This window comes from Lolium rigidum, chromosome 7, assembly GCF_022539505.1.
Source record: "Lolium rigidum isolate FL_2022 chromosome 7, APGP_CSIRO_Lrig_0.1, whole genome shotgun sequence".
In the NCBI taxonomy this organism is placed as follows: domain Eukaryota; kingdom Viridiplantae; phylum Streptophyta; class Magnoliopsida; order Poales; family Poaceae; genus Lolium; species Lolium rigidum.
Window position 1 is genome coordinate 286120727 of NC_061514.1, and position 11869 is coordinate 286132595.

Here is an 11869-nt window from a genome sequence, read left to right on the forward strand (position 1 = left end):
TAAGAAATAATTGGAATATTGGAAAGGAAATCACGAAGGTATGCATTTATTTGTCCTGTACTGTTGAGTTCTCACACGTGTGTGTTAGTTAGTTGATATTTGTTCAGGACCATGAAGAGTCCAATGTTGTAGTTAATCAACGCAATTGCAGGGATTAGCAAGCAACCAATATATGCTCTCAGTAATATGCTTTCAGCTCAAGTATCATTTTTCCTGGATTTGTTGCATCTGCTTTCAGCTTCAGAGTAATTTGCATAATCGACACAACCATGTATTTTTCTTTGTCTCACGGGCCTCCAAAATGCTAGCAGGTGTTATACGAAGCAAGTTGTTGCGATAAAGAAGCTTACCTCGCAATCGAAGGTGTGTGCTTCTTCTTGTGCTATGCCGCTAATTTTTCTCGTGTGGTGATAAGATATATTCTTTTAATACATCAATGGCTAATTGCTTCCAGCGCTTTGGTGTTGTTCCATGTTATCTTTTATTGTCCTAAGAACCATCATGAAAGTTGTTTCGTGCAGGCAAGATCGATGTGGATATTTCCTTTGGGAACATGGAGCTGCCCATAACAAAGTGGGTGGAATCACTCGCCTCAAGGAAACAATATGAGGTATTGATTATATGCCGCTATCTGTTGATTATTAGATTCTCATTATTTACTATCTAGGCCAGTGTAGCCTTGTCTTGGCTTGGATGAATGACAATAGAAGGAGTACCAGTTAGGACCAATCATTTACACATAGCTATATGTGTACATGAGTGTAATAGCTGAATTAATATGCCTTTTCTGAATTGTGGATGCAGTAGTTCACGCCAATGAATATTGCAGCCATGTTCTATTCACTTCTAATGCATCTATTATCATAGAAAAAAAATCTAAACCAATTTCGTTGTCCTAAAATAACTATATCTCTATAACAAGAAATGTCTGTATTTATTTGTTAAACTGAAATTCGTCTTTGCGATGGCGGATACATTTTCTCATTTGCCAATGTTCCATCTAGATTTTCTTGGAGTTTCAAAGATCACAACAAACATAATAGTAGGCATGAGGATGAAGATAAATCATAAGGGTGTTGCTTGGATGGAGGAGCAAACCATACGTCAATTCGTAGATGCAGGTCGATGTAGCACATCGAGTGTTCAAGTAGTATCTCTAATGGAACATAGTCACTAGAGGCAAAAGTTTCAGTAGATGTGTGAGTTCTTCTAGATGTGAAAGGGATAAGTGGGCCACCTATTCGAAGGTTTTATTATTCCTTTTGGTAAATATGAAAAACAAACAAACAATACATAATAAATAAGCACAAAGTAAATATGGATAACCGCTAACCACATGGTAAAATTAGATCTTTGCAATATGAGGAGTAGGAATCTAGAGTTTGAAGGAGTACCCGAGTAGCAGCAATATCATGGCGTCGAAATCTGGGTGCATGACTACAGTTGTATTGTTCTCCATTCCAGTTTCACCTTTGATTCCTGTGTATATTCAAGATAAGAGATGTGGTATTAAATTATTAGCATGTTAAATTCTCAGGTTGATGAACATCCACTCAATTAACAGTGAGCTTTTGCATTGCAGTAAAAATCATAAAAAGTAAGTGTTGGCATTCCTGCAGATATTGTACTTCTCATGGAATTTCGAGTACCTTCATATATACAGATTATACTATCTATCTTTATTCAAATTATTTTAGTCTCAGATATTACCGGGGTTATGGAGTTGAATTATTTGTAACCAATGCTTAAGAACTATACTTATTTGTAACCACACTAAGTTCATGATTATTGATGCTTTGTTTTCAGGTAGCACTAACCTTAGGATACAAAATATTGGCTTTCACACATAATGCTAGGTTGCACAGGAGGGTCCAGGGAGATGTGGTCCATTAGACAAGAGATGCATAGTCAGCCTCACCAACAATTGGGAATGGCACCATGACTGCTGTATTTGGAACAGTTAACAAAAAATTCAGCAACATGTTAGGAGTTAGAACACAAACAAACCTAATAACCTACCCTATGGTCCAACCTGGTTTCAAGTTTGACAATGCAGTTTTGGCTTTGCAACCTGTGTTATATGGCATCACCTGGAACAAAAGAAAAGGTTGATCTGTCAAGAAAAGGTTGCTTACTTTGGCGACTATTAGTTTGCCATCATAATTGGACTGCATTTTTATAAAAAGTAAACTACTAATATGTCTACAGTAGCAAATTTCTGGATGTGATTCTAATCATCAAAAATGCAGGTCATATTTATCGATTAAGTTTGACGAATCATTCATGTTTTACCATCTATAATTAGCTTCTGAAATAGCAAAATCACGTTGGGAGACTACCGAGCTGGTTGTAGCACTTGAGTTGACGACGCCTCCTCGCCTCCAGATGCCATAGTGAGTCTTCAGTGTTCATTTTAACTAAAAATGTGAGCTCTTCGTGATAGTTTACATAATGTGTGCAGGATGGTTGAGACCTACTGAAAGAAGTGTTGGCACACATGCAAACGTACAAGGACATAGAAGCGATAACATACAAGCCAACCCCAGGCCAAGGCTTGAGCAGAATGGCTAAACCATAGTGAGCAGAATAACTTTGGCGTTCAACAATATATATCACATTTCTGATGTGCTGAATTGATCTAGCTCTGGCCATCACTCTGTTTTAGAGAGTGAGTTTCTTGTACAATATATATCACATTCCTTATATGCAGCTACACAGTGTTATACTGTCTTTTGAAGCATAGAATTCTCCATATGCGATTCTAATTTTATCATGTACTGGAGCTCTTCCGCCTTCCATTTCAAACAATGGAGATCACAGTTTAGGCATCTTTTCTCTTTTTCACTAAACCTATCCTCTGGAAATTCAATACTGCTACGAAGGTCTCCAGTAAAATATGTGAGGGAGGCGTGACAGAAAATTATTGCTCCCATCCAAGTAGCTCATAGCATGTGTAGGGAGATGATCTCTTTTGTGCTAGGAAGGATAGATCGTTAAATCCAAACTTTGGTTTAGGGATTGTTTTCTCTTTTTTGATTAATTCATAAAATGTGTCCTCTTATAGTCTTATTTATGTATTCAATATTGATTGAACAAAGGAAATCTTACTGTTAATATATAGTCCATAATTTATGAGGGAACAACTAATTTCTTGCTAGGTTTTTACAAGGTGTAATTCTACCTTATTTTTGCCTCTTTCTTGACAATGATTGTGCCTCTGTCACAAGCCCATCTTTGTTGACCACAACATCAATGGCTCGATGTTGTGGCGTGTGCGTTGGCATGCACGAACACCATATCTGCACATGTTTGAGAGTGTCCTCTGACCTGCTTTTAGTTGAGATCTGTCGTGCGGATCAGGAGAACCCCAACGGAAAACAAGAAGGCCGCTGATCGAGAAGTTAATCGCGACCCCACGGAGGAGCAAACCCGCAGAAGCTTTGCATGTCCGAAGCCACTTGCAGCTTTGTCCAGCTTCACTTTGGATATCGCCAAAGATGATGAGAATTTCTGGAATGATGCCCATATTACTTTGTATAGAAAGCATTAACATGTATGGCTTGCCAATCACACCTACATTATTTGTTAACTCGGCAACAGAGGCATCCGCTACCATACTTACCGGATTGTTGGCTTCATGCTTTGTACATGCTTCTTACGCAGTCATTAGTTGTCAGGACTAATGGTGTTTCTACAACAAAATGCAACACCGGATGCATATTTGGGTGAAGCAAGTCTGGAAGCAGGATGCAAATTCATTGCCTGGCATTGAGTTCATTGCCTGGCATGGGTTGGGCGGACCCCGACGCAGTGCATCGGACCTTGCCGCCTCCGCCGCCGCCTGACGCGTTATTGGGCGCGTGTTGGCTGCACCCCGATGGGCCGCACCTCGGATGATTCCACTAGCAAGTGTAGGGGACCTGCCTATATTCTCCATGGATGTCCCCGCTTCGTCCGCCGCCATCAGTCGCCGGGGAGCACTCGGTTCCTCCGCGGTACCTAGGGTTCGTGGCGGCGATGTAGAGTTTGGGGATTGAAGGATGGCACGGGTTTCAGGGTTGACAAGTCGTTTGGCCTGTGTGTGTAGCTCGCATGCACGTTCGTCCATGGAAGGTGCCGAGCTGGGTCGGCTTCCGGCCTCGCTCGGTGGTTTCCCTTTTTTTCTTTTTCTTCTCGTGCTTTGTTTTTTTCTTTTATTAATTTCTTTTTATGTAAGTTGTGAATTATATATGTACATTAAGAGCATCTCCACGGGCGGCCCCGATAGCGTTTTGGGGGCCGGCAGCGAAAATGGGCTCGCACCGGTGCGCACCAAACGGAGCCGGCTATTTTTCGAGCCCAATAGAATCGCCGACATCCCCGTGCCGGCCCCTTGGCGAAGGGAGTGAATCGGGCGCGCCGGCGCCTCGCGGCACGTCTGAAAATGAGCATGGGCTCCGCCTCGCAGCCAGACACACCGATTTCCCACCTCCTACCCACGCCCGAGCCGACTCCCACCCCTCTAGATCGTCACCGTCGCCGTCGCGCCCCTGCTTGCAATAGACACCGCCGCCTGTCTAGGAACCGCTGCCCATCGACACGGCTGCGACCCCCTCGACCAGCGGCCGCTGTTTCGCCCGGAACAGAGCTCGCCACCACCGCGGCACAACTGCCCCGCCAGCAAGGTGTTCGGCCGATTGCTGCGATGGACAGCGACGACGAGATAATGGTGCAGCTGTTCATGGAGGAGCAGAACGCTCAGGCTGTTCGGCGGCAACAGCAGCAGCTGATTCTCACGACCATGCTGCGCGTCCGCCAGCCTTTCTTCGTCGTGCCTTGGCGCGGCGGCTCAAAGCCAGGCAAGAGGAGGAACATCAACCGGCATCGTCAAGCTGGCGCAATGCTGCTTGACGCCGACTACTTCAACGACGACGCGACTCATTCGCCGAAGGAATTTTGGCGCCGGTTTAGGATGAACAAGGAGATGTTCTTGAAGATTGTCCACGGCGTCAGGAAGTACGACAAGTACTTCATGGCCAAGCTAGATTGCATAGGTTTGTGGGGCTTCACCTCAATTTAGAAGTGCACTTCTGCAATGCGATGTCTTGCATACGGATCTCCTCCAGATACAACCAATGACTACCTACGGATGGCAGAGTCGACATGTACAGAGAATCTCTACAGATTTTGCTGAGCCATAATAGCGGTGTTTGCTAAAGACTATTTGAGAGCACCAAGAGAAGATGATACAACTCGGATCCTGCAAAAGAATGCAGCAAGAGGGTTTCCTGGGATGCTCGGAAGCATTGACTGTATGCATTGGGCTGGAAGAATTGCCCTTTTGCTTGGCAGGGGATCTACAAGGGGCATACTGGTGAGTGTAGTGTCATTCTTGAGGCGATGGCAGACCATGAGCTTTGGATTTGGCATGCATTTTTTTGGCATGGCAGGAACAAACAATGATATCAAGGTGTTGCAGTGCTCTCCGGTGTTTGCCAGGCTAGCTGAGGGACAAGCTCATGCCGTGAACTTTGAGGTAAACGGCCACACATACAACAAGGGGTACTATCTAGCTGATGGTATCTACCCGACGTATGCTACATTTGTGAAGACAATTCCCTCTCCGGCAAACGAGATGGAAGCTTATTTTGCAACATGCCAGGAAGCAGGACACAAGGATGTTGAGCATGCTTTTGGGGTGCTTCAGCAACATTTCGCCATTGTCAGATACCCTGGTCTCACTTGGTCTAAGTCTTAGATGTGAGAGGTGATGAACGCATGTGTGATCATGTACAACATGATCATTGAGAGCGAGCGAGACACACCTGTGCAAGATGATCAATCATTTAATTATCAAGGGCCACTCGCTGAGGTAGTGCATGTACCCCAAGAATTTGCCTCTTTTCTTCATATGCACAATAAAATTCGAGATGCAGATGTCCATGCACAACTGAAGGCGGATCTAGCTGCGCATTTGTGGGCGAGGAGAGAAGCCGCCAACAACGCATGATTTTATTTTTATTTGTTTGGTTGTATGAATAATTTAAGTACTATTTGTTTGATTGATGTATGAATAATTTAAGTACTATTTGTTTGATTGATTGTATGAATAATTTAAGTACTATTTGTTTAATTGATTGTATGCATAATTTAATTCTATTTGTGTGATTGTATGAAAAAAATGTGATTGATATGTTGTTTCAAAATATTGTAAAAAGAAAAAAAAATTGGGGGCGCCGGTGTGGGAACGGCGTCCCCAAATGGAGGATGCACTGCTGGCGCCCCTGCCGACGACTATTTGGAGGCCGCTGGTGGAGATGCTCTAACAAATAAAACCTGAGGACCCGTGGCAAGGCACAGGCATTCGTACTAGTAGGAAAACATATACAAAAACTGCATGGATTAGGTATATAACATGATTGTTAAAGAAAATATCCTTGCCTCGCAATCATTTGATGCACCGTCATATTAAAAAAACACTTTTTCCATGAAGATGAGGAAAATGTACTTTTTCTATGAAATGTAGTACATTTCAAACAACTCTAGTAGCGGAAACATAAGATTTCAAATCTCTAAAACTCTTTAAAACAGGCCCTAGGTTAAGAGTAGACGCAACCATGCAAGTTTACATGATGTAGACCTATGAATCATGTTAACCACCAGATGTGCGCATGTCCAGTACACTTAATGATTCTCTATTGCTAATCACCACTAACAGAACTTTTAGATGCTAATAACACGGAGTGTAGGAGCCCGCACTCCCATACTCCCATCCCGGCGACCTTACAATCATCATAGAAGCTAAAGTCCGCGGAGAAAAGAAAAATACAAAGTTTTCTCTAATCTCCCTTCCAAATTAATCTTCTAGGATGTACTATCAGAAAAGATGCTTGCGCCACTTGTCCATGCTAACTTGTTTATTCTGACAAGCTTGTCCACCTATGCCAGTATTCCCATTTACCTACCACCTGTGACTCCCCGCAAAAAAATCATCTGCAAATTGACATCGCGGGTCTCCATACAATGAACTTTTGTCACGTAATTTGTGGAAGAGAAAGGAGACTCTCCCAATATATCGATTAACTAAGCAGAGACTTTTGCTTTGACTAAACCCTTGTTAGTTCCCTAGGGAGCGGAAAGTGTCTTTGGCTCCTGGGCACTAGAGCTCCCGCTGATTAAATAAATTCAGAAATCATACATATTAATTTAAAAAATCTGAAAATATACCTAGACATAGTAAACGACGTAACCTACAACTGTGCAAAATTTTAATGTGAAATTATTTATATTGTAGACTACACAAAAAGAAAAAATATGTTGAAATTTAGAGATTTTAAATATGCATACCCAGATCTAGACGTTTGTCATTTTTGTTTAGCCTAGAGTATAAAATATTTAAAATTAAAATTTTACACGTTTGTGGGATATATCATTGGCTAAAACATGAATTTTTTTCTATTTTTTAAAGCTCGTAACTGTGATTTCTAAAAAAATTAAAACAACATAGCACTGGTGCCCATGAGCCAAAAATCTCCTTCCCCTACGGAGAGACTACATAAGGCCACGTCTCCAAATCGCGATGGAAAAAAACCCTGTTTCTTTTGTTGGCAGAAACATGGCCCCCCTTTTATTGAGATTCTCCTCTGCAACCCCACGAACATTAAGAAAATGCTTACCGTGTCAAAATTATGATCGGGCGCCACTTTGCATCGCTAATCGGAATCGACCACCGAGGGAAATCAAGCACCTTGAGATAGTTGTTAAATAAACCAAAACTTGCTCCCACCAACCAGGGCAACATCATGCTTACATGAGCATAGCCTTGTTAGTATAGTATTCCCTATATAATAACCAGCCTAATTATATTGTCAATGGAGCGAGCGAAGCACCTGTCATGGCTTAAAAATTTCGGCCACTTGTCCAACAAAAAATAATGTATACGGCGAAATAATGCAGGAGTATCAAACAGAAGCGTTCGCGTCTTTCTTCAGAAGATAAAAAAGCGCACGTATCTGGTAGTGAGCAACTGTCTTTTCTGCAGAAATGGGAGCAGTAAGCCACTTGACTTCCCTTCTGGTAAACCTATTTGAAAACATTGTGCCAGTTATTATTCGGGACGTCCTTATCCGTGAACAATTCCTAATACATCGATCACCAATCGTACAGAAAAGCTTATCAGTTTGCCACACAAATGGGATTAAAGAAGGAGGAGAAGACTGCCTCGCCTTGTCTTCTGAATATTCTGGTCCTGCTCGCTGCTCGGCAGTTCAGTTGGGCGCGCGGGGGCTTAAATCCACGCAAGAATCCGGAGATTCTCGCTTGAATGTGGGGATAAAAATGCGTACGTAGGCGGGGACGTCACGGCGATCCTTTCTCTGGACGTCGCGCGCGCAACAAAATTTTGTTGCCACTCTCGCAAGTTGCAGCTACCTGCTTGCTCGGCGGTGAGGGGAGACTTCTTACCTCGAGCTAATTACATTTTTGGTCCTACAACTTGTTCACCATGTGATGGTTTAGTCCTAGATCTTGCAAAACCTATTGCAAGGTCCTACAACTTGTCAGCTATGTGAAGTTTTGGTCCTCAGTTAACCAGAAGCTGACATGTGGCGTTACCAATTTTGCATAGAGACCCCTAATATTCTTAACTGGCACATAGGACCTTTAGTGCCGCCTAACATGCGGGTCCCACCTATCAGTGCATATGGCGAAAATAAAATTAAACGGGCGGAGTTGAGGATTCGAACTGTTGACCTCGGGATACGAGTTACTTCACGGATGCCACCATACAACGGAGAATTTATGTAACAAGGCTACGACGCCTCCCTATTATACATAGAGTAGATGATTTTTCACCCTTTTCACAAGAAATGAAACTACTCCTTATTTTTTCCTTTAGCAGCACGGGTGTTTTATTTATGGAAAATTGTACATCACATAATTTAAGAAAAATGATGGATGCGTGTTGTCATTTTTCTTGAAAGCTTGTGTGCAGCTATGCTAGCAAATTTATGAATATAGAAAATAAATTATTTTATTAAAGGATACTTGGATAGAGAGTGAAATATAAATGCATGACCCTTTGCGGAAATTTAATTTTGCTCACAGGTGCATATGCTCCCTTCTGCCTAAAAACAGAATTTGGAAGTGGCGAAAAAGTTTTACAAAATATTCCACATATACATCTCCAATAATATATATTTGTTCGCCAGGTTTCATGAAAAATCAATATTTTTTGTGGTTTATGTAAAAAAATATCTTGTGAACAACCTTATTCTCAGCACTGAATTTTGTCTTTCTTCACACGCCACGTGATAAGTCGGTTTTTCTCTGAAACGACTTTGTGTGGGCATATCACGTGAAAATGTACGTGCGGATTTTTTTGTTTCAATTTTTTGAAAAAATAAAATAAATATAAGATGCATTTTAAAATAAAGGAAGCATATTCTTTCATGTTTCGATTGCCTCGTCTAATTCCTACACAAAAAATCACTGTTCAAAAACTAGGCCGATTCAATGATTACTAGGCCGATTAATCGCTACTAGGGGCTTGACCGTGTCGATTACCATTAATCTCTTGTGTTAATCCTTTAGCCCGATTAATCAGTCCAAAAGTCCGATTACTAGGTATTTTCCCGATTAACTACCACACTTGGTCAAAAAAGTTACAATATTTCAATGCATATCGCTAATACAGACGCTACCCCTCCCCAATAAAGTAGATTTTGCAAAGCTCCCTGATACGTCTCCAACGTATCGATAATTTCTTATGTTCCATGCTACTTTATTGATGATACCTACATGTTTTATGCACATTATATGTCATATTTATGCATTTTCTGGAACTAACCTATTAACAAGATGCCGAAGAGCCGTTGCTGTTTTCTGCTGTTTTTGGTTTCGAAATCCTAGTAAAGAAATATTCTCGGAATTGGACGAAACTTTCGCCCGGGGTCCTATTTTTGCACGAAGCTTCCGTAAGACCGAAGACCTAACGAAGTGGGGCCACGAGGCAGCCGGGGGGTGGCCGGCGCGGCCCAGTGCCCCGGCCGCGCCGACCTATCCCCCGGGCCCCTCGTGTGGCCCCTCGCGTTGACCCTCCGCCTACTTAAAGCTTCCGTCGCGAAAACCCCGATACCGAGAGCCACGATACGGAAAACCTTACGAGACGCCGCCGCCGCGAATCCCATCTCGGGGGATTCTCGGAGATCGCCTCCGGCACCCCGCCGAGAGGGGATTCATCTCCCGGAGGACTCTACACCGCCATGGTCGCCTCCGGAGTGATGAGTGAGTAGTTCACCCCTGGACCATGGGTCCATAGCAGTAGCTAGATGGTCGTCTTCTCCTTGTTGTGCTTCATTGTTAGATCTTGTGAGCTGCCTAACATGATCAAGATCATCTATATGTAATTCTATATGTTGTGTTTGTCGGGATCCGATGGATAGTGAATACTATGATTATGGTGATTATCAATCTATTGTTCATGTGTTGTTTATGATCTTGCATGCTCTCCGTTACTAGTAGAGGCTCTGGCCAAGTTTTTACTCTTAACTCCAAGAGGGAGTATTTATGCTCGATAGTGGGTTCATGCCTGCATTTACACCTGGGACAAGTGACGAAAGTTCTAAGGTTGTGTTGTGTTGTTGCCACTAGGGATAAAACATTGATGCTATGTCTAAGGATGTAGTTGTTGATTACATTACGCACCATACTTAATGCAATTGTCTGTTGCTTTGCAACTTAATACTGGAGGGGGTTCGGACGATAACCTGAAGGTGGACTTTTTAGGCATAGATGCAGTTGGATGGCGGTCTATGTACTTTGTCGTAATGCCCAATTAAATCTCACTATATTTACCATGTCATGTATATGCATTGTTATGCCTTTCTCTATTTGTTAATTGCCCGACCGTAATTTGTTCACCCAACATGCTTTTATCTTATGGGAGAGACACCTCTAGTGAACTGTGGACCCCGGTCCTATTCTTTACATAGCATACAATCTACTTGTTTTACTGTTTTCTTTGCAAACATCTTCCACTCGATACGTTTAATCCTTTGTTACAGACAAGCCGGTGAGATTGACAACCTCATCTGTTTCGTTGGGGCAAAGTACTTTGGTTGTGTTGTGCAGGTTCCTAGTTGGCGCCGGAATCCCGGTGTTGCGCCGCATCACATTTCGCGACCATCAACCTTCAACGTGCTTCTTGGCTCCTACTGGTTCGATTAAACCTTGGTTTCTTTCGAGGGAAGACTTGCTACCGTGCGCATCATACCTTCCTCTTGGGGTTCCCAACGAACGTGTGAGTTACACGCCATCAAGCATAATTTTCTCGGCGCCGTTGCCGGGAGATCAAGACACGCCGCAAGGGAGTCTCCACTTCTCAATCTCTTTACTTTGTTTTTGTCTTGCTTTATTTTATTTACTATTTTGTTTGCTGCACTAAATCAAAACACAAAAAAATTAGTTGCTAGTTTTACTATATTTACTGTCTTGCTCTCTATATCAAAAACACAAAAAAATTAGTTACTTGCATTTACTTTATCTAGTTTGTTTTATTTACCGTTGCTAAAATGAATACCCCTGAAAATACTAAATTGTGTGACTTCACAAATGCAAATAATAATGATTTCCTATGCACACCTATTGCTCCACCTCGCTACTACAGCAGAATTCTTTGAAATTAAACCTCGCTTTACTAAATCTTGTTATGAGAGAACAATTTTCCGGTGCTAGTTCTGATGATGCTCGCTGCCCATCTCAATAATTTTGTTGAACTTTGTGAAATGCAAAAGTATAAAGATGTAGATGGTGATATTATTAAATTGAAAGTGTTTCCTTTCTCATTAAGAGGAAGAGCTAAAGATTGGTTGCTATCTTTGCCTAAGAATAG